The following is a 25,587-nucleotide window of genomic DNA, read 5'->3' as shown; positions in this document are numbered from 1 at the left end:
AAAGATTTTGTGAATACAATGTTACGAGCACCAAGAGGCCTACAAAATTAAGTGTTGTAGTAAGGGTGCAGCCATAGGCGGGAGATTTTCTTGGAGAAATTTCTGCAACTGAAAATCAGTTCCATTCATCTGACTGTAAGGGTATGTGCACACACACTAATTACGTCCGTAATTGACAGACGTATTTCGGCCGCAAGTCCCGGACCGAACACAGTGCATGGAGCCGGGCTCCTAGCATCCTAGCATCATACTTACGACCTGTAATTTACGCGTCGTCGTTTGACAACTGTCAAACGACGACGCGTAAATTGACTGCCTCGTCAAAGAAGTGCAGGACACTTCTTTGCAACGTAATTTGAGCCGTTCTTCATTGAATTCAATGAAGAACAGCTCAAGATTACGGGCGTCAAAGACGCCTCGTATATTACGAGGAGGAGCATTTACGTCTGAAACGACGCAGCTCTCCTGAAAACAATCTGTCTTTTCAGACGTAAAAGCCACTTATCGTGTGCACATACCCTTAGACGAATCCATCAGTAAAGCGAACTGACGGATTTGGCTGATAGCGAATAATACAGCCTCTATGTATAAAGGATACATAGAAGCTGTATCGGTAAAACAAAACTATTTTTTTAATGAAAGTCAATTAATTTTTTTTTTATAAAACCATAAACCATTGATTTAATGGAAACCCCCCTTCTCACTGAATTATATTAGTTTTTGGGTAGAATTAGATTCCGATGTCATATTTTGGACATTTATGCAATACTGCATATGCATGCCATGTCTTCTCTAAATCAAATCTGCTGACGGTCTAGGGGGGAAATAAGTTATCTTTTAAACTTTTGTTTTATTGAGGTGTTACTGGCAAAAAAACAAGCATTACAATCATTCCTGATACTTATGAAATCTACCATCTGGATACAATCATTCTTTCATGGGACTTGGAGGAACTTACAGACCTGACACTTCAAATGAAACCTATCATTGGTACCACATGTTATGTGTGCTGTGTCGTGACCCTTAGGCCTTATTCACACAAACGTGTATTACGTCCGTGATAAGCACGTGAAAATCACGCGCGTCACACGGATCTATGTTAGTGAATGGGGCCGTTCAGGCAGTCCGTGATTTTCACGCAGCATGTGTGCGCTGAGTAAAACTCACAACATGTCCTATACTTGCCCGTGTCTCGCGCATCACACACCCATTGAAGTCAATGGATGCGTAAAAATCGTGCACGGCACACGGAAGCACTTCCGTGTGCCGCGCGTGATTCACACTACAGTAGTAAAATAAATGAATGAAAAAAGAAAAGCACCTCCTGCTTTTATGTTTGTAAAGATAAAAACTGTTTCTTCACGCTGCCATACGCGCGGAAATCACGCAGGCGCGCACCAAATACTCATGCCACACGGAACTTTTACGCGCGCAAAACGGACACGTTCGGGTGAATAAGGCCTTAGTGGTATGCTTCACATTAAGCTACAGCATAAAATATTCTTCTCAATACATTAAAGAAAGTGCAAGAACACTGTTTGTATGTATATTACATGCCTTTGTAACGTATGGTTTATGGTTCTGACGATTATTAGGGTAAATAGTCTTCTCCTTGTTTATGTTACAAAGAAACTTCTTAGGCTATGTTCACACGGGGTATTTTGCAGGAGGAATATCTGCCTCAAAATTCCGTTTGGACGTTTGAGGCAGATATTCCTCTCCCTGCAGGCCGATTTTCGCGGAGTTTTTCGCACCGTTTTTCGCCTGCGGCCATTGAGCGCCGCGGGCATAAAACAGCGCGAAATACGCTTTCTCTGCCTCCCATTGAAGTCAATGGGAGGTCAGAGGCGGAAGCGCCCGAAGATAGGGCATGTTGCTTCTTTTTCCCGCAAGGCAGTTTTACTGCTCGCGGGAAAAAGACGCCGACGCCTCCCATTGAAATCAATGGGAGGCATTTTCGGGCCGTTTTTGCCGAGTTTTGCGACGCGGTTTCCGCGTCAAAAAACTCGGCAAAATACCCTGTGTGAACATAGCCTTAGGCTTAGACTCTATTCATATTAAGCTTGAGACCAGATTCAGTTTTTTTTATTTTTTTGCGTCAGAGAATGCAGCGTATCCACCCTGCGTGCCGCAGGGAATTCCAGGAGAAAAACCGCACCAAACCGTGGTGCAGTTTTTGCCCGGAATGTCCGCTGCAAATATCTGCAGCATTTAGCCGGCCTGCTAGCAGACCAGCCTCCTGGGATGACATTTCAGGAGACTGCTGCAGCGGCGTTCACATGGGATGAAACTTCCTCCTGGGATGACATTTCATCACCCTGGAGGAAAAGACACAGGTTACTGGATAAGTCTAAATTCGTTTTTTTTTCTGAGTTGCGTTTGTTCGCTGCGAATCCACTGCAAAAAACGCAACAACTGCTATTTGTTGTGGGTTTGTCCTCCCCATTGAATTGAAAATTGAAAACCGCAACAAATAAGAAGCGTTTATGCAAATACAATTGGCAAGCTGCAGAATAATATTCCACATTGCAGGTCAATATCTGAGCGTTTTTTTTCCGCTCAGTATTTACCCAGCGTGTGGATGAGAATTGTTCTATCTCATCCACTCTGTTGCTACTGTATTTGCTGCAGATTTTCCCCAGTATTTATGCAACGTGTGAACTGACCTTAAGGGGTTGTCCCACAAAAATAATATATTACATATTCACAGAATAGGTGATAAATGAATGATTGCTGTGGGTCCAAGAGCTAGAACCAGTGATCACAAGAACGAGGGTCCTGTGTCTCCATTTGAATGTAGCGCTCGGCTATCTACATTAGTCCCATAGAGAATGAATGGATTAGTAGTGCGCACGTTTGACCGCCGATCCATTCAAACGGGTGACATGGGACACTAGTTCTCATGATCACTGGAGGGTCCCAGCTGTTTGACCCACAGCGATCACAAATTTATTACCTATCATAAATAATTTTAATGGGATAACACCTTTATAAGCTATACTTCTAGGGGAGAATATATCTATAATAAGGCATGCAATGGAATCGCTGACTAACGTTAGTATGTTACAAAATTACCATGATAATAATATATATCATTTTAGATACATATTGTAGAGGGCCTTTTTACAAATCTCAGAAAACCCTTTATAAGATTGCTAACTTTATATATTTTACCCTATTTTGACAAATTTTCGTTGGGTTTGATATGTTTTTGTGTTCTAATTTTTTACCCCCAGACCATAGTAAAGATCGCAGAGAATAACTGTAGTTTCTCATTTTGCCAGCAGATGACAGCAAATATAAACATTTGAATGGTTTCATGCTGGAGACCAAAGATACATTTAAAATATAATAAAACCTTAATTTAATTGTACGGCCTCATTCACATGAGGGTATCAGATTCACGTGCGTCAAAAACGTGCGTGAATCTGGTCCGTGTGTGTTGCGTTATGCATCAGTGTGCTTTGTGAGTGGCATGCGTTATTCACGCACTTGCAAAGCACACTTTTTTTTTTCAATTGAATTGATGTGCAAATAACACACCGCACACGGATGTGCAGTGCGTGGTTTTCACGCACCCATAGACTTCAATGGACGTGTAGGTGCGTGAAAACACACCAATATAGGACATGCAGTGAGTTTCAAGCAGCGGACTCTCGCTGTATGAAAACTCACGCATGTGTGAACAGCCCCATTGAAATGGGTCCGTGGACTGCGTGTTGTTTCAACGCACAGCACATGGACGTGATTCACGCGCGTGTGAATGAGGCCTTAGTGTTAATTTTTATTATTACATTATCATATGTAGGGCAGCATGGTGGCTCTGTGGTTAGCACTCTTGCCTTGCAGCGCTGGAGTCCTGGGTTCAAATCCAACCAAGGACAACATCTGCATGGAGTCTGTATGTTCTCCCTGTGATTGCATGGGTTTTCTTCTACACCCCAAAAACATACCAATAGGGAATTTAGATTGTGAGCCCCAATGGGGACAGTAAAAGAGGACCTCTATACAGTGCTGTGTAATATGTTGGCGCTATATAAGTAACTGAAATAAATAAAGATTGTTGCTTTTCAAAGGCTTTTAATTTATGTAAATCATTTATACTATCAGTGCATCCACAAAAAGCGTCCGTTTTTCACATCCGAGGTGCATCCGTGCTCTGCACTGCGGGATGCGATATCACGCATACCCCATAGACTACGGTCTATAGAGGGATGCGTGAAAAAATTAGACATGTCCTATTTTCTCACGGACCCTTCACACGGTTCATTGTAATATATAGGTCCGTGGGACGGCCGTTTCAATAGCCGTCACATGGACGTTTAACACGTTTAATAATGTGTAGGTCCTCCTCACGCTGCCAATACAGCTCTGAACTACCGAGGCATAGACTTTATCAAACCTTTGAAGGTGTCCTGTGGTATCTTGCACCAAGACTTTAGCAGTAAGTCCTATAAGTGGCGAGGTGGAGTCTCCACGGATCCATGTTGGGCCCAGGCTCTGACACAATAATGGGCTCTAATGATTCAGCAGAAGACAACCCTATTTGGAGCTGACTTTGGAGCCAATCCCTTGACACTAGGGTCTATTTCTTATGCGATGATTCATAAATAACCTATTAAAACTTATTGGGCCCTAATGATCTTCTCCTCTGGTGGGGCCAGGAAGCCCAGTCAAACATCGACCACAGACGATCGATTGGATTGGGATCTGGGGAATTTGGAGGCCGACCTTGAACTCTTTGTGATATTTCTCAAACCATTCCAGAACAATTTCTTGCAGTGTGGCAGGGTGCATTATCCTGCTGAAAGAGGTTATTGTCATTAGGGAATACCGTTGTCATGTAGGGGTGTACTTGGTCTGCAACAATGTTTAGGTAGGTGCAGGGGCGGATTATAACAAGGGCAATCTGAGCAAGTGCCCGGGGCCCGAGGCTGGAAGGGCCCGAGGCTGGAAGGGGGCCCAATTCGCCCCGGTTCTCCCGTATCAGCTGTTAAAATTACAGCCGGTTCAGAGAACCAGAGTGAAGCGGGACCTCTCACCCAATTGTATCCGCATCCTTAGGATGCGGATACAATTGCTTACATTAGCGCTGGAGAGAAAGGGAACTATCCGTTCCCTTCCTCCCATTCGGAGCTTTACTATTGACACAGTCGGCGCGATTATGTCATCACTCAGACTGCGCCGTTACGATGGATGACACCGCCTGGTCTCTGACCACTCCTACGGCGCTGGAGGAAGACACGGGGACAGGTGAGAATGTTTTTTTTTTCTCTGCGGCGTTGGGGGCATTATCTACAGTGGGCATTGTAACTGGCGCTATCTAAAGGGAACATTAACTACAGTGGGCATTGTAATTGGCGCTATCTACAGGGGGCATTATCTACAGTGGGCATTGTAACTGGCGCTATCTACAGAGGGCATTATCTACATAGGGCATTGTAACTGGCACTATCTACAGGGGACATTATCTGCAGAGGGCATTGTAACTGGCACTATCTACAGGGGACATTGTGACTAGCCCCATCTACAAGGGGCGTTATATACAGAGGGCATTGTAACTGGCACTATCTACAGGGGACATTAGCTACAGAGGGCATTGTAACTGGCACTATCTACAGGAGGCATTGTGACTGGTGCTATGTACAGGGGGCATTGTTAGTGTGTGTTGTTTTACTTTACAGTGTTTGACAGTTTAATTCCTGTGCACAGTGTATGGTACTATTATATTCAGGGGCGTAGTGTATTGTACTATTAGGCTGGGTTCACACGACCTATTTTCAGACGTAATGGAGGCGTTTTACGCCTCGAATTACGTCTTAAAAAACGGCTCCAATACGTCGGCAAACATCTGCCCATTACTTTCAATGGGCTTTACGATGTACTGTGCCGACGACCTGTCATTTTACGCGTCGCTGTCAAAAGACGGCTCGTAAAATTACAGCCTCGTCAAAAGAAGTGCACGACACTTCTTGGGACGTTTTTGGAGCCGTTTTCTCATAGACTCCAATAAAAACAGCTCCAAAAACGCGAGTTGCTCAAAAAACTTCTGAAAATCAGGGGCTGTTTTCCCTTGAAAACAGCTCCGTATTTTGAGACGTTTTTGACTCTGCGTGTGAACATACCCTTATATTTCCGCACATTGTATAGTACTATTATATTCATGGGCGCAGTATATAATACTATTATATTCAGGGGCACAGTGTATAGTACTATTATATTCAGGGGCACAGTGTATAGTACTATTATATTCAGGGGTGCAGTGTATAGTACTATTATATTCAGCACAGTGTATAGTACTATTATATTCAGGAGCACAGTGTATAGTACTATTATATTCAGGGGCACAGTGTATAGTACTATTATATTCAGGAGCACAGTGTATAGTACTATTATATTCAGGAGTACAGTGTATAGTACAATTATATTCAGGAGTGCAGTGTATAGTACTATTATATTCAGGAGTGCCGTGTATAGTACTATTATATTCAGGAGTGCAGTGTATAGTACTATTATATTCAGGAGCACAGTGTATAGTACTATTATATTCAGGAGTACAGTATATTGTGCTATTATATTCAGGAGCACAGTGCATAGTACTATTATATTCAGGAGCACAGTGTATAGTACTATTATATTCAGGAGCACAGTGTATAGTAGTATTATATTCAGCAAAGTGTATAGTACTATTATATTCAGGAGTACAGTGTATAGTACTATTATATTCAGGAGTGCAGTGTATAGTACTATTATATTCAGGGGCGCAGTGTATAGTACTATTATATTCAGCACAGTGTATAGTACTATTATATTCAGGAGCACAGTGTATAGTACTATTATATTCAGGGGCACAGTGTATAGTACTATTATATTCAGGAGCACAGTGTATAGTACTATTATATTCAGGATTACAGTGTATAGTACTATTATATTCAGGGACATATTGTATAGTATTATTATATTCAGGATTACAGTGTATAGTACTATTATATTCAGGGGCGCAGTGTATAATACTATTATATTCAGGGGTGCAGTGTATAGTACTACTATATTCAGGAGTGCAGTGTATAGTACTATTATATTCAGGAGTGCAGTGTATAGTACTATTATATTCAGGGGCGCAGTGTATAGTACTATTATATTCAGGGGCACAGTGTATAGTACTATTATATTCAGCAAAGTGTATAGTACTATTATATTCAGGAGTACAGTGTATAGTACTATTATATTCAGGGACATATTGTATAGTATTATTATATTCAGGATTACAGTGTATAGTACTATTATATTCAGGGGCACAGTGTATAATACTATTATATTCAGGGGTGCAGTGTATAGTACTACTATATTCAGCACAGTGTATAGTACTATTATATTCAGGAGTACAGTGTATGGTACTATTATATTCAGGGGTGCAGTGTGTAATACTATTATATTCAGGGGTGCAGTGTATAGTACTACTATATTCAGCACAGTGTATAGTACTATTATATTCAGAAGTGCAGTGTATAGTACCATTACATTCAGGAGTACAGTGTATAATATTATTATATTCAGGGGCACAGTGTATAGTACTATCATATTCAGGAGCACAGTGTATAGTACTATTACATTCAGGAGTACAGTCTATAGTACTATTATATTCAGGAGTACAGTGTATAGTACTATTATATTCAGGGGCACAGTGTATAGTACTATTATATTCAGGAGTGCAGTGTATAGTACTATTATATTCAGGAGCACAGTGTATAGTACTATTATATTCAGGAGTACAGCGTATAGTACTATTATATTCAGGAGCATAGTGTATAGTACTATTATATTCAGGGCAGAGTGTATATTACGATTATATTCATTGTATGATACTATTATATTTAGAAGCATAGAGAGTAGCATCATGAGAATTTTATCTTCGGTTACAGGTGCAGAAATTTTGGAAAAGTGAGGAGCCGAAGACATCTGAGCTGTGAACTGCATAAATGGGCCATGCCCAGGAGAAGTCATCATAGAAGTCTGGACCGGATGGAGAAGAAAAGAGAAATAGAATATGAGACATCACCTGTGAGTCACTCAATGTAAATGTTTATTCTCCCTGTGACTTATCAGTACTGTAGTCACTGTATGATCTGGAGCGAGATGACGCATGGTAGCATTCTTTTTTGTTAAACAGCAACTCCCAGCACATCCTAACCATTGTTCAGGCTATACTGGGAGCTGTCGTTTTATGTCGTACAAATTTATACAGCAGAGGTTAAACTCAATTTGCAAATGATCTCTGTACTGAACTGTATTGTTCTGGTGCTGTATATATGTACTGAGCTTGGTTCTGGTGCTGTATATATATACACATATATATGGAGTTTGGCTCTGGAGTTATATATATGTAGTGAGCTTGGTTCTAGTGCTGTATACACTATTGCACTATTGAGCGCAAAAAAAGTAAATTCTACTTTACCGCTCTAACAGTTTGCAATATTAAATAGTTTTTTCCTTCAGGAGGCACTTCTTCCCTTCACACAATTCAGTAGGTGAATAACTCTGCAACTGTTGCTCTGCGATAGACTGGCTGGGTTCTGTGGTACTCCTCCCAAGAGAGCTCCGTCTGTCAGGATACAGCAAAATTAAGCAAACAGGGGCTTATACGGTGCCCATGATATGTTCAATAAGAACTTATTAACACTTATGGAAAATGTTGGGCAAAGTTGTTCTTTAGAAAAGTGTTTGTTATCTGAAATCTCAGATAAGTCCTCATTCTAGATTGTTTAGGTATTATACTATATATTAGTAGATGAAGAGGGTGTTTTGTATGTTTTTCTAAAATCTCAACATCTTGCTATATATATATATATATATATATATATATATATATATATATATATATATACATATTAGTCTTTCTCAATGAATTAGAATATCATCAAAAAGTGTCTTTATTTCAGTAATTCAATTCAAAAAGTGAAACTCATATATTATATAGATTCATTACACACAGAGTGATCTATTTACAGCATTTTTTTCTTTTAATGTTGATGATTATGGCTAACAGTTAATGAAAACCCCAAATTTAGTGTCTGAGAAAATTAGAATATTAAATAAGCCCAATTAAAAAAATAATTTTTAATACCAAAATGTATGTACAGTATATGTACTCAATACTTGATCGGGGCTCCTTTTGCATGAATTACTGCATCAATGCGGCGTGGCATGGAGGCGATCAGCCTGTGGCACTGCTGAGGTGTTATGGAAGCCCAGGTTGCTTTGATAGCGGCCTTCAGCTCGTCTGCATTGTTGGGTCTGGTGTCTCTCATCTTCCTCTTGACAATACTCTATAGATTCTCTATGGGGGTTTAGGTCAGATGAGTTTACTGGCCAGTCAAGCACAGTGATACTGTGGTTATTAAACAAGGTATTGGTACTTTTGGCAGTGTGTGCAGGTGCCAAGCCCTGCTGGAAAATGAAATCAGCATCTCCATAAAGCTTGTCAGCAGAGGGAAGCATGAAGTGCTCGAAAATTTCCTGGTAGACGGCTGCGTTGGCTGTGGACTTGATATAACACAGTGGACCAACACCACCAGATGACATGACTCCCCAAACTATCACTGACTGTGGAAACTTCACACTGGACTGCAAGCAACTTGGATTGATGCCTCTCCCCTCTTCCTCCAGACTCTGGGACCTTAATTTCCAAATTAAATGCAAAATTTACTTTCATTTTAAAACAGGACTTTGGACCACTGGGCAACAGACCAGTCCTTTTTCTGCTTAGACCAGGTAAGACGCTTCTGAAGTTGTCTCCAGGAATGCGACAGTTGTAGCCCATGTCCTGAATACATCTGTGTGTGGTGGTTCTTGAAGCACTGACTAAAGCTGCAGTCCACTTCTTGTGAATTTCCCCCAGATTCTTGAATGTCCTTTTCTTGAGAATCCTTTCAAGGCTGCGGTTATCCCTGTTGCTTGTGCACCTTTTTCTACTACACTTTTTCCTTCCTCTCAACTTCCCATCAAGTCAGCAGTCTTCCCCATGAATGTGTAGCCTACTGAACCAGACTCTTGGACCATATAAAGGCTTAGGAAACCTTTGAAGGTGTTTTGTGTTGATTAGCTGATTAGCGCGTCACACCATGAGTCTACGATCTTCAAATTTTACCCAATATTCTAATTTTCTAAGAGAATAAATTTTATATATAAATACATACTTTTCAGTAGGCCAACATTTTGAAACATATTAAAAATCAGCATATTAAAAATCAACATATTAAAAATCATTTTTGATGTTGGGCTTATATAATATTCTAATTTTATGAGACACTAAATTTTGAGTTTTCTTTAACGGTTAGCCATAATCATCAACATTAAAGGAAATAATGCTGGAAATAAATCACTCTGTGTATAATGAATCTATATAATATATGAGTTTCTCTTTTTGAATTGAATTACTGAAATAAATAAACTTTTTGATGATATTCTAATTCATTGAGAAGGACTAATATATATATATATATATATATATATATATATATATATATATACATATATTCAGTATATAAGAGACAAGAAAGTTTGATCAGCACATTCCAGCAAAATGAAACAAAATGTGCATACAGGTGTAAGTACACCTGTGACTGCAAAACAATACAGTACACAAGAAAATGGCGACAGCACTCTGCGGACACCAAATGCACCTAAAAACTATAAGTAAATAAATATGCATTGCTGTTGAATCTACTTACAATAGTGAGGTTATTAACGCACATTTTGATCAAATTGTATGAACCCACGTGCCATTACAAGGCGACCTCTATTAGGTGGGTCCCTAACGCTGCTCATACACCCAGAACTGGGACTAAGCCTACATATAACTGGGGATGGTAGGAACCAGCATTATATTCAGTAGTGACAGAAGTTTTTGCATTTTAGCTGTTTACCAAAACATATTGAATATACAGATATATAATCAATATGGGCTTAAAGTACAGACTCTCAGCATTAAAGGGTTTAGGAATTACAACTCTTTAATATGTAGCTGCCTCTTTTTCAAGGGTCCAAAGGTAATTGGACAATTATCTCAAAAGCTATTTAATTAGCTGCATGGGCTATTCCCTCGTTGATCGATCATCAATTAAGCAGGTAAAAGGTCTGGAGTTGATTACAGGTGTGGCATTTGCATTTGGAAGCTGTTGCTGTGAACCCACAACATGAGGTCAAAGGAGCTCTCAATGCAAGTGAAACAGACCATCATTAGGCTGAAAAAAAAATAAAGAAATCCATCAGAGATATAGCACAAATGTTAGGAGTGAACTCCAAAAGGACTGGACGTCCAAGACAACAGTGGTGGATGATCGCAGAATCCTTTCCATCGAGAAGAAAAACCCCTTCACAATATCTACCCAAGTGAAGAACACTCTCCTGGAAGTAGGTGTATTAGTATCTAAGTCTACCATAAAGAGAAGACTTTATGAGAGCAAATACAGAGGGTTCACCACAAGGTGCAAACCATTAATCAGCCCCAAAAATAGAAAGACCAGATTAGACTTTGCCAAACAACATCTAAAGAAACCATCTCAGTTCTGGAACAGCATTCTTTGAACAGATGAAACTAAGATCAACCTTTACCAGAATGATGGGAGGAAGAAAGTATGGAGAAGGCTTGGAACGGCTCATGATCCAAAGCACACCACATCCTCTGTAAAACGTGGTGGAGGCAGTGTGATGGCATGGGCATGCATGGCTGCCAAAGGCACTGGGTCACTAGTGTTTATTGATGATGTGACTGAAGACAGAAGCATCCGGGTCAATTCTGAAGTTTTCATGGATATACTTTCTGCTCAGATTCAACCAAATGCAGCAAGGTGGATTGGACATCGCTTCACAGTACAGATGGACAATATCCCAAAACATACTGCGAAAGCAACCCAGGAGTTTTTTAAGGCAAAGAAGTGGAATATTGTGCCATGGCCAAGTCAATCACCAGATCTCAACCCGATCGAGCTGCATTTCACTTGCTTAAGACAAAACTTAAGGCAGAAAGAGCCGCAAACAAGCAACAACTGAAGACGCTGCAGTAAATGCCGGGCAAAGCGTCACAAAGGAGGAAACCCAGCGTTTGGTGATGTCCATGGGTTCCAGACTTCAGGCAGTCATTGCTGCAAAGGATTCTCTACAAAGTATTAAAACAAACCATTTTATTTATGGCAATGTTAATTTGTCCAATTACTTTTGAGCCCCTGAAATGAGGAGGCTGTGTAGAAAAATGGTTGCAATTCCTAAAAGTTTCACATTATTGTTCAACGCCTTGAATTAAACCTGAAAGTCTACACTTCAATTGCATCTCAGTTGCTACATTTCAAATCCAATGTGGTGGCAGCAGAGCCCAAATCATGAAGATTGTGTCACAGTCCAAATAATTCTGGACCTAACTGTACATACTACCCATTTCATCCAATTATTATGCGTTCCCAATAACCATTGCTCTGTAAGATTGTCTGCTCCTATTACTGTATTATTAATATTATTTTTTTTTACAATTAACTATTTTATCATTTGTTCATGTTTTATCTAAGATATTGTCTCGATATTAAAGGGCTATATTTTGTTCCTTAAAAGATTTTTGGGAAAAAACAAAACAAAAACATAAAAGGCTATTCTTTGGATAATCTATCATTGTGTGATCAGTGCGGGTTTGATCCCCAAGACCACATTGATTAGCAGTATGAAGTCAATTGAGCTAATTTGAAGACCAGGCACAGCCGCACCTATGGATGAGCCGCTGTGCCTGGATAAACATTAAAGGGGCCTTGGTGCTGCTAAGAATAACTTTTAGCTCTACAATGGGGCCACAAACTGGAAAGGGCCGCATTCACACATATTAGATTAGATATTTAGACGGAACAAAATACAGACACAAAATATGAATTGTTTGGACTGCATTTAGCCATATTATATCAGTATTGTTTAGTATTCTGTCAGTATTTAGTTTCTTTGGGAGAAGAATGGGAAAAAAACAGCCATTCCTTCAGAGTTTATTGGAACGTTTTTGTACGTCATATGCTGTGCAGTATAAATGGCATGTTAACGTTATTATATGGGCTGTTACAATTACAGTAATAGCAAACTTGTATAGGCCGTTACAATTTCAGTAATATCAAATATGTATTGTTTTTTTTTTACTTTTTATGGGAAAAAAGGATTGCTTTTGTTTTTATTTAGACGCTTTTTTTCTATGAACTTTATTAAAACAGACACTGTACTTTAAACAAACTTTTCAAAAATCAATACTTTAATTGAATATAAGGGACTTTGCAAAATATTTATTAGAGAAAAATGCCTTTTTCTCCACTTACCAGGCTCTTTTCCTCCTCCCCTTCCCTCCTAACGCTTCACTTTCTGCTTTTTCCATCTACTCAAAAGGAGACAAACCATCAGCTGACTGAGGGATCAGGTTACAGCTGCCTGAGAAGTCTATGGAGAGGGGAGGAGGAAGTAGGAGCAGAGTGAGAGAGAGACATGAGGCATAGACACCGAGACTCTGGACTCTAGTAAGGCCCAATGCACACGACCGTAGTGGTTTTTGGGTCCGCAAAGCCTTGGATCCGTTGTGGTCCATTTGTCCGCAAAAGAACCTTTTGTTGTGCATCAATCAGGATTCGCAACAAAAAAAAAAATTATGTCACCAGTTGGGAAGCTGCAAATCCAGACCATAAAATGACATGTCCTGAGTTTATGCGGCCCGTATTCGCGCCCCCAGCATGACTCCATGAAAACCACAGTCATGTGCATGGGGCAATAGAAATGAATGGGTCCGCCATTTATCCACAAAAATGCGGATATAAAATCACGGTCGTGTGCATGAGGCCTAAGTGTTATATCTTAGCCCAGTGCTAGATTCTTAGCTACACTGCTCATTACTGCTATATAAGCTCCTCCATGTTGCTGCTGTTTCTATGTATGTGATAGAGAAAGACAGGAGAGCATGATTCTCCTCTTCTGTTTGCTGTTGTACACATGCACCAGAACAGAACATCGATGCGCAAGCGCGGGAGGCGAGGAGCTGTCAGTCAAAAGTAAGGAGGCGGGGTTAATTCAGAAAGCCTTTAGGAATGAGGATATGACTTTTCAAACAGAGATATGACTCTTATGCTCATAAGCATATGGCGTAGGAACACTAAAGAACGGAATACTAAAGGTACAGAGCCTATAATTAAAGGTTACATAAAAATTATTTTTTCACCCACTTCTATCAGGTATTGCTGTTTTAATAGGTGAAATGCTGGTGACCAGGTTCCCTTTATCTTTTTTTTTTTTTCATGCCACTAAGTGACTTGAACCTACAATTACTTGTTTAATAAACTGCACTACTATATTGTAATGTACAGGGCCGGTTTTAGATAAAGTGTGGCCCTCGGCAATGTTAAAAATGAGGCCCCAAATTCTGAATTAAGGCCTGTTCACATCTGCCTCGGGGGTTCCATTGATGGTTTCCGTCAGACTTTTCCATCAGGGAACCCATGAACACAAACCAACTGGAAACCATTGTTTCATCTCAATGGTAATGTTTCTGTTGCAAATGATTGCCGTTTGTCCCCGTTCTGTAAGGTTTCTGTTTTTTTGGCGGAAACAATAGCACGGTCGACTGTCCAGTTTGCCCCCCCCCCCTAACGCCGGCCCTGTTAACATATTATGCCTGTCAGTATTAAACTGACAGACAACCTGTTCTCTAATAGGCACATAGACATGTCAGGCCTGGGCGACTTTGCCGTACTTATGCCTGTATCGTACACATTTCGGTAAAAACCAAAATGGTGTTCAAGAATGAACATTCACTTTAATGTTCCCATTTTGGAGATTTAATGACAGCCTTTTTTTGTGAAATAAATATATATATTTGACATAATGTAATCATATTTGTTTTTCCAATGAAATATTTAATTTTCTTTTTTTTATATGGATTTCTTCTTTTATATTCCACTCTTGAGTTCTTGACTCTTTCTTCATAGCTAGATTCAGTTCAGATGTTCAGGGCTGAATGCCAAATAGAAGATGTTGATCATCAAGCAGATCCAACCTTGTGATGGACTAGGCCAGGAGGCGTCAGTGATGACATTTATGGGAAAATATCTTAGACTTTTTAAATTTCACTTACGTTTCCAAAGAAAAGGTCATTGCTTTTAACCAGAGAATAAAAAAAGGATTTAGCTGATGCCATTGTCTCTGCTTAACAAGTCAGAATTTAGTAAGAGAGATATAAAATGTGAAAAATTAGCCATTATTGCACTAGAATAATATAATTGTACACCAGTGGGTTGTCTGCTTATGAAAGTGTTAAGTTGTCATTACAATGTATAAGTTGAGCATGCATCATATAAAAGCCTCATTCACACATGGCCCATTTAGGGTATTAAAGAGATTGTCCAACTGTTAATAAAATTTAAAGGGGATGGCCACTTTAGGAAAAATATCAGGGGTGCATTCGAAACAGTATGTTTAGTAAACTTACTATTTGACTTTATATGCAGTCCAGCGCCAATTTACCAGGGCCTTCATGTCATGCCCTCTTGTTATTACATCTGTAGCTTCCTTATGCCTGTGGCACCCGTCCATAATATGACTGGACACATCCTTCGTTGTAACACACTGCGTCTGTGCTAGTTTCCATGACACACTGTGTTACAATGGAGGATGCAGAGCGACGTGTCTAGTCACATGTTCCTCCACCCACAGTCAAATTATGGAGGAGAGCCGCCTGCATTAGGAAGATATAGATGTAATAACAAGGGGACGTGGCTTATAACATAAATCTGTATTGAACTGCATATAAAGTCAAATAATAAGTTTACTGAAATACTGTTTAGAATGCACTCTTGATAGTTTGTGGCCAAACCTTTAACTTTTTACAAAAATAAGAGAAAACAGTGCTTCAAAGGTCAATTCTGTGGATATACACAAGTGTTATATCCCAGTGGTACCCCCTTGCTCAGAGTACAACACATCCTTTTACCTGTAAACCAACAAACGAATGCTGTCTGGCTGCACCGTGCTTGACGGTCTGTTTTGGATTCGAAAGAAGTAGCAGGGAAAATTGAGACTTTCTTGACTGCGCTGCTTGATTAAAAACGTCAGTGGATCTCGGATTCTTGCTTAAAGAACTTTACATAGGTGCTAAAACATCAATGCATTGCGGGACCGCACTTGTCTCTTCATCAGGACAATACACCACACCTAGACGGTGTATTGTCCTGATATGGAGACCCGTGGACTCGTAATGTGTTGATGTTTTCGCACCTAATAAAAGTTCTTTGAGCAAGAATGTGATCAGCATGTTATAGAGCAGGAGACGCGGAACAGCTTGATCGTTTTATGGGAAAAGATCCAGTGTAACTTGGAATCTAGAAATGTAAATCCCTGTTGGAATGTAGACTGTCAATCATTGAGTGAGGCTGCCCACTGGACTCCTTAGCCAAAGTGCTCTTCCCATCCCCTGCATGCATTCTGCACATAATACTAGTAATATTGAAAGCTCTCTGCTCCATTTTCCTACTGCATTTGGACCAGTATGCAGGTAGAATGATCTGGAATGGAGTAGAGAGTTCTCAATATTACTAACAGTATTATGTGCAGAGTCACTAGAGGGGGGCGGGAAGAGCAGGAAGTCTGTGAGGTGAAACTTTAGCCAATAGCTGCAGAGCAGGAAATGATAACAGGGAAGGGGATGTTGTTTTGGCAACTTGTACAGCCCAGTAACATACAGCCATTTTGTTATTTTTTTGTGGTGTTAAGGACCTATAGTATACAGAGCACTTTAAAAACTTTCATGTGATAGATCAGAGTTAAATAATTTATGTCCTTGGTTTGTTGAATGATCATAGTAGCTCCCATAGTTTCACTTAAATGGGCAAACATACATTAGGACTCTGCAGCTACAGTACCAGTTTCAACAGGTTGTAAAAACTTGATGTGAACAGAGCCTTGATTTTTCTGTCGTCTTTTCTCTGTTATAACACTGTAGAGACAATTTTCATGGGTTACAGTGAAGGTAACAACACTAATGCCTCATGTACACGACCGTTGTGCCACTTGGGCCGTTTTTGACGGCATCCGAGTGGCACCCGATAGTCTTCGCGGACCCATTCACTTTAGCGGGTGAATCGGGTCCGTGAAAAATGGTCCGAGTCTCCGATCTGAGGAAAGATAGAACATGTCCTATCTTTCCTCGGATCACTGACGGGATTCGGACGGCACATGAGGCGTAATATGTCCTTGCTTACTTAATGCTTAAATAAAAAAAACCTTCCTCCTTTAATGCAGGTGAAATATTGTGATACTCTCTGTAAATACCTTATAAATGAATAAAGTGCATCTATTTTTGTAAAATAAATGGATTTTTCAGACATTGGGCCGGATTGCTAGTGTTCATGACCAAGTTGCCAAACATATTACAGTTGTTCCTAGTACATTTTATTAGAGCTTTTGATAGCGAGCATACAGTATAAAAAGTAAACGCTTTTCAGTATCAGATCGGAAAGAAGCCAACGTGATAAGGACCTCCTTTATCTCTGTGATGAATACCCATAAGCTCAATTGAACCCTGATTTCTTTATCCATGTAAAAACTTAGAATTTGTGTGGAATTGTATATGTTGCTATAAATGTGGAAGTGAATTTATTGTATGGGTATGGTTCATTTAGGTTCATGGAAAAAAGCATTTTATATATAGCTCTCCTCACTCTCGAAGTGCCATGACTATGAGTGGTTTTCCGCCAGAAACGTGTAAATGGGGAGTTTTCTTTAATATGTGTACATAGTGATCTTATTGAAGTCAGAATAAAGAATTGAAGTTTTAGGCACATGTAGTGGAAGGAAAATCTGCAGTGGAATACAGTAGCAGCAAAGTTTATGAGATTTGAATAAATGTTAAGCTTAAGATGGCTTACATAGACAATATGTGTAAGTCGTCTTCAGCATGACAGGGAGTGCTGATCATAGCTGAAAAAGCAGAGCGCTCAGCTAAACGCTTTTGCACCTTCGTTTTAGTAACGTTTGGGGTTTCAGCACCTGGACCCCATGATCCAAACTTTTGATATGTCAAAAGTTTGATGAAAGTGTAGTTCCTATTTAAACATTTACATTTGGGTCATTGCTTTGGAAACCCAACATCCTCCCAACATTTCCCTATATGCAGATCACTGCTAATAGTGATCTAATGGGCACTCCAGATATAAACAAAAAATAGTTTAAAGAGTCACTGTTGTTTCGACAAACTTTCCATAATCAATAGTGCAAGTGAGATAAGAAAATATATCTTATTAGAGAAAAATGCCTCTTTCTACACATCAGACTCTTCTTCACTTCACTGCTAAAATCCTCCTTGACAGTGGCAGAGATGAGACTTATTATCAGTCTCATGGATCAGATTACATGCTGACCATAGAAGTCTTTAGAGAAAAGAGGGGGAGGGATCACCGGCAGAGAGAGAAAAAGGCATAGACACATAGAGATGCTGCTGCTGCTTCTAGTAAGGTTATGTTCACATGTGTGGCCTTTGTCATAGGCAAATCTGACACATTTTTACTGCAATATCTAAATCTGGAGATTATCTTGAATTTCTGCCGCGGATGTGCAGTTTGATGTGCATCAGAGCTGCATACGGAAAAGCCCATTCAATGGGGCTAATCCATGTATGAAAATCTGCCAGCCTTCATAGTACGTTTGCCACAGTAGAGCATTAGGCATAAAAAAATTTACCATCAGTGAGATGCATTTTAAGGTGCATATTACAGCCATAAAATTGCTTGCGGTCTATGCAAATAAATACAAAAATGGTCATAACTTGGCCAAAAATGCTCGTTTTTTAAAAATAAAAACGTTACTGTAATCTACATTGCAGCGCCTATCTGCTGCAATAGCAGATAGGGGTTGCAAAATCTGGTGACAGAGCCTCTTTAAGGACGTCTAAAACTGTCTAAGAGGTTATATAATTCCAACTACAGTTTACAGAAACCAGACTGAGAAGAAGAATTAACTGTTTGATTTAACAATATTTATTTGTCACTACTAATTCAGTCTTTGAAATTCTGATGGCTTTCAGAGTCAATTCACCACCTCCACATTAGACATAGGTAACTCACAGGAGACTCACTACCTCCACCTCAATCAGATGATCACACTATGCGCCATAAGGAATAGCTTACTTGTGATCTTTCCCTAGATAGACCATTGTCCCTATTATGTGTTATTTGCACATTGAGATAAGCATAGTTTAGTATCTGTCCAAATTCAATGTTCCAAGCTGGTGTGTAGGACAAATTTGCATTTAGCAGCATGTGTTCCCCACTAAAACGGACAAGCCCCATGTGTGCTGTAGAAAAACCACAGCTAATAATCCAAGCAAATCCGAGTTTATAGGGCTTCTTGTACTACTTTATAACCAGATGGCCCACAAAAAAGACTGCAGAACATGATTTTGTTCAAATCATACATAATACACTCTTGTAGGTTAGATTTAATATAAATATATTTCTATTTTCATTCTTTAATCACAGAACTTATTTATTTAACCATTTATGGCTATCGGCCGCAATGTATGATGTCACATCCAAAGGACAGAACTCAATTTTAGCTATTTATATGTTGTGTACATAATCAGATTTTATTGTATTATTCATAATACTATAAACAATTAACAGGACAAAGTACAAAATAAGTTAAATTCAATGTCTATGGGACTGACGGAAACAGATGAGTTCTGTACTTGACTTTCTCAGCAGCTTGACCACCGCTCTATTCAAGCTCTTGCTTACTGCAGGGGTGCAGTGGGGAGTAATGGCAGGTTCAAGACCCCGTTCTAGTGATCGGTGGGGGTCCCAGTGATCAGACGTTTATCACCTGTCCTGTAAATAGGTGATAAATGTTAATCTTGGGAATACTCCTTTAAGATCTTACTCTATGTTTAGTCCTTTAGTTACTGCATCTAATACATATCTAAATTCTGTTTCCTTTTGTGACTATATTTCAATTACATTCCCGTATTTTTTACCTTCTAAATCCCTATAATTTTTAAACCACAAGTTTGTTTTTTATGTCTCTCATTCATATGGGGTTTTAACGTCCTTCCTGTCCTCCCTAAATGTTGTAAACCACATTTACACTCCAGCAGGTCAACATAAGCATTGATACAATCAATTCTTTCTCTCCATTTAGCATTACTTCCCATTGTTTAAATTTGAACAAGACGCACTTTGCTTACTGGGTTCTAAAATCTTACGCATTTTACACCTCTTACAAGGAAAAAAACTTTTAACGCATATTCTTTACTATTTATTGATCTAGACAGTTTGATAGTCCTGGCTTATCTATAGCCTAGGTTTGGTTTATCTGGGACATATTGTCTTAAAGAGGCTCAGTCACCAGATTTTGCAACCCCTATCTCCTATTGCAGCAGATCGGCGCTGCAATGGAGATAAGAGTAAAGTTTTTTTTATTTTAAAAACGAGCATTTTTGGCCAAGTTATGACCATTTTTATATTTATGTAAATGAGGCTTTCTAAAGTACAACTGGGCGTGTTTAAAGTAAAAGTACAACTGGGCGTGTATTGTGTTCGTTACATCGGGGCGTTTTTACTACTTTTACTAGCTGGGCGTTGTGACTAGAAGTATCATCCACTTCTCTACACAATGCCCAGCTTCTGGCAGTGCACAGACACACAGCGTGTTCTCGAGAGATCACGCTGTGACGTCACTCACTTCCTGCCCCAGGTCCTGCATCGTGTCGGACGAGCGAGGACACATCGGCACCAGAGGCTACAGTTGATTCTGCAGCAGCATCAGCGTTTGCAGGTAAGTAGCTACATCGACTTACCTGCAAACGCCGATGCTGCTGCAGAATCAAATGTAGCCTCTGATGCCGATGTGTCCTCGCTGGTCCGACACGATGCAGGACCTGGGGCAGGAAGTGAGTGACGTCACAGCGTGATCTCTCGAGAACACGCTGTGTGTCTGCACTGCCAGAAACTGGGCGTTGTGTAGAGAAGTGGATGATACTTCTATACACAACGCCCAGCTAGTAAAAGAAGTAAAAACGCCCCGATGTAACGAACACAATACACGCCCAGTTGTACTTTTACTTTAAACACACCCAGTTGTACTTTAGAAAGCCTCATTTACATAAATATAAAAATGCTCATAACTTGGCCAAAAATGCTCGTTTAAAAAAAAAACAAAAACGTTACTCTTATCTCCATTGCAGCGCCGATCTGCTGCAATAGGAGATAGGGGTTGCAAAATCTGGTGACAGAGCCTCTTTAAAATCTGATCCCTTAAACTGAGCCAATGGTTCAAAAAAACAAATTCTGTACATTAATCCCATCTCGAGAGAAAACGGTGACAAATGGAGGTATATAATTATTTTCAAACTTATTCAGTCTCCTCTTACAAACCAATAGGGATTGGGAATTTGCAATTATTTTTTTTTAGCTCTTATGGTTGCTGTTTAGAAACCCATTGCTCCTCCCACAGCGGCATAAAAGGTTAGCGTAATTGGGGGCTAATCTTGTGATTTAAATATTATAGGGATTTATAAGATAGACAAACATTTACAGAGGTAATAAAACGACTGTCACGAAAGGAAACTGAATTGATACACTATATGTACAAAAGTATTGGGACACACCTCTTAATCATTCAATTCAGGGGTTTCATTCAGTATCATTGCCACAGTTCATTCATTCAGTATCATTTGTATAAACTCCAGCACTTAGCCATGCAGTCACCTTTGTAAACATTTGTGAAACAATAGGTCGTTCTAAAGAGATGACTGAATTTGAGGATGGTACTGTAAGGCTGGATTCACAGGAGCATGTTCGGTCCGTAAAGGACGGAACGTATTTCGGCTGCAAGTCCCGGACCGAATACACTGCAGGGAGCCGGGCTCCTAGCATCATAGTTATGTACGACGCTAGGAGTCCCTGCCTCGCTGCGGGACAACTGTCCCGTACTGTAATCATGTTTTCAGTACGGGACAGTAGTTCCACGGAGAGGCAGGGACTCCTAGCGTCGTACATAACTATGATGCTAGGAGCCCGGCTCCCTGCAGTGTATTCGGTCCGGGACTTGCAGCCGAAATACGTTCCGTCCTTTACGGACTGAACATGCTCGTGTGAATCCAACCTTATAGGATGCCACCGTTGCAACAAGTCAGTTCGTGAAATTTCTTCCTTCCTAGATATTCGATGATCAACTGTGAGTGGTATTATTTCAAGTGGAAGTGCTTAGCAACCACTGCAACTCAGCCACGAAGTGACAGACCACGTAAAGTAGCAGAGCGGAGTCGCAGTGAGCTTAGGTGCATAGTTCATAAAAGTCACCAACGCTCTGCTGACTCAATAACTGCAGAGCTCCTAACCTCCTCTTGCATTAATATCAGCACGTAAACAGTTACCTGCCCGACTGCATTGTGCCAACTGTAAAGTTTGGTGAAGGAGGATTAATGCTTATTAATGCAATATTGTTGTTTTTTAGGGGTTGACGGAGACCCCTTTGTTCCAGTTAAGGGAAATCTTAATGCTTCAGCATACTAAGACATTTTGAACAATTGAATGCTTCCAGCTTTGTGGGAACAGTTTTGGGAAGATCCTTTTTTGTTCCAGCATGACCATGCCCAGTGCACAAGGTCCATTAAGGCATGTTTAGGTGAGTTTGGTGTGGAAAAACTTGAAGGGCCTACACAGAGCCCTGACATTAACCCCATCAAACACCTTTGGGATGAACTAGAATGGAGATTGCGAGCCAGGCCCTCTTGTCCAACATCGGCGTCTGACCTCACAAATGCTCTTCTAGATAAATAGACAAATACTCCCAGACACACTCCGAAATATAGGACAAAGCCTTCCCAGAAGAGTGGAAGTTAAAGGGGGAAACCACTCCATATTAATGGCTATGGATTTAGAATGAGATGTCATAATAGCTCCGGTAGGTGTAATGTATAGGTGTCTCAATACTTTTGTCCATATAGTATACATGTATTAAATACAATGACACTAAAGGGACTAAACATAGTTAGATCTTATCTGTTTTATTTGTAAATAAATGTGATACAATGTAATTCTTAAGGTGGTCTTACACGGCCCAACGTGGGCTGTGTAAACGAGCACCAATCAACATTAATCGGCGCTCGTTTGCTCCTTTCACAAGGAGCTAGTATGGGGATGAGCGCTCCTTACTACGATTACTCATCCCTGTACATTTATATCATGTCGGCAGTATGTTTCCCTGTTTACACAGGGAGGTGTGCTGCTGACAACGATAATATTTTGGCCATTTAAAATTATACAATCAGCCAATGAACAAGCTTTTGCTCGTTCATTCGCTGATAGTGGCCCTGTTTGCACAGGGCAATTATCGTGAATGAGTGTTCTGTGAATGTTTGCCCAATAATTGGCCAGGTAAAAGGGCCTGTACTGTTCTATGGTTATGACTGTGTACTCTTTTTAATCTCACTACTGGATTGCAGGTGAATGTCCCTTGGCGAAGACAGAAAGCAGAACCGGTTGAGCACCACCTGGTACTTTTATTTTTAAATTTTTTTTATATGCTTTTATACAAGTTCTGGGTCTGTAAGTGTAATAAAGAAAGTTGAAATATACTTCTAAATTGGATCCCACATAGTGTTTTTCAAATCCAACTATCATGTGAGCAGATGCTCTATCACGAGCGTTTGAGTTTTGTTGAACTCTGACCACTACGGGTATCCATAGATGGAGTGGTAAGGAGAACAAGAGTTTCTAAAGATACACTGAAACGGAGGAGAGTGGCAAGGATCTGATATGGAGGAATCCCCAAAGTGACACAACCTGGAGTGATGAGCCAGCTCTGTGACTGCATTAATACCTACCTGTATCTCACATATAGGGAGATTGTTAAATATTTTAGAAACCTGTAGTCAGCTCCAAGTCTTATTTTATAGTACGGATTTTTATATTACAAGGCCATCAATAAATTGACTAGTTGTCATATAGAACATTGAAATGAATGTTTGATGCTCATTAATAAGAAATACATCAAATTTCCTTCATAGAGACATTAGGATAATGAAATAGATCTTTCTATTTGAGATTTCTCTTGTTCATGACATCTAATGATGTACCGTCCCTATCAGAATGAAGTCTGGAAATGAATACAATCGAAGGCCTGATTCCCTACATTTTTGAATTTTCTGCTTCTTTGTGCCACATTGTACAAGGCCATGACACTTTCTTCAGCTACACAGGACACTTCTACATAAATTGTATTTTACTGATGTAATTCTGATTTCTTTTTACATACCTAGTAAATAAATGCTTTAAATAAAAATCGTGTATCTCCTGAGCAGACAGGTCTGTGTTCATTTAAGATGCTACCTGCAAAGAAACGATAGATGATAAGGGCTCATGAGTCCCCCTAGTAACTTTGCTACACACTTTTCCAGATTTTAAGCGGACATTAACATATAAAAAGAAGGGTCCGGAGTGATTCTTTAACTTTATGTCTATTTCAGGAAAACAGAGCTTTGACCCATCTAAAGATGTCTGGAAACCTAAAAACATTAGGTTTCCTGTTAAAACGTGTTCATTCACTGCTACATTTCAAGTTTAGAATCACCAAATAACAATGAGTGTCATTTTGGGCTTTCTCAACATTTGTCCACAATCTGCCTTAAAGAATGCACATTTTATAAAAATTATAACATTTGGCTTCTTACTGACACTTCTAATGTGATATACTTGACACATAAAAATTTGTCTATCCTTGCAATGAATGAGGTGCCAGATGCTCGAGAGCCAGAAATACTCTCAGTAGCGGTTTTCTGCTGTGGCTAACAATGAGGGTCCTGAACAGGGGATCCTCCTCTATTAACCCAGAATTACCTAAATGGGTATTTAAACTGGTTTCCCTAAACCAGATAACCCCTTTAATACCCTCTGCAGCTCTGCTCATTTCCAAGCGAAACAGTAAAACGTGGTTGTCACAGAAAGTTTTGTTCAAATGTGACGGGAGATGATGCAACATGTGTCACTTTGCTAAAGAACAACAACAATTTGTTCAGTTTAAATAATGGTAAAACATATAAGATCAACACATATATAAACTGTGATACACATCATGTGGTTTATGACATTGAATGTAGTTTATGCAATTTAATCTATGTAGGATGCACAAAAAGGAAAATAAAAACTTGTATAGCAGAGCATGGCTCCGAAATGGTGAAAACAGCAATAAATGTTTCAGGGGCATTAACCCCTTCAGGACCCAGCCTGTTATGGCCTTCAGGACACAGACAATTTTTTCAAATCGGACATGTTACTTTATATGGTAATAACATCGGAATACTTTGATCTATCCAAGCGATTCTGAGATTGTTTTCTCGTGACATGTTGTACTTTATGTTAGTGAAAAAATTTGGTCGATAATTTCGGTATTTATTTCTGAAAAACACCCCAAAAAAATTTGTCAAAATTTGCATTTTTCTAAATTTAAACCTATCTGCTTGTAAAACAGATAGTAATACCACACAAAATAGTTACTAGTTAACATTTCACATATGTCTACTTTATGTTTGCA

Source organism: Rhinoderma darwinii, chromosome 4, assembly GCF_050947455.1.
Source record: "Rhinoderma darwinii isolate aRhiDar2 chromosome 4, aRhiDar2.hap1, whole genome shotgun sequence".
NCBI lineage: Eukaryota > Metazoa > Chordata > Amphibia > Anura > Rhinodermatidae > Rhinoderma > Rhinoderma darwinii.
This window is presented reverse-complemented; position numbering follows the sequence as displayed.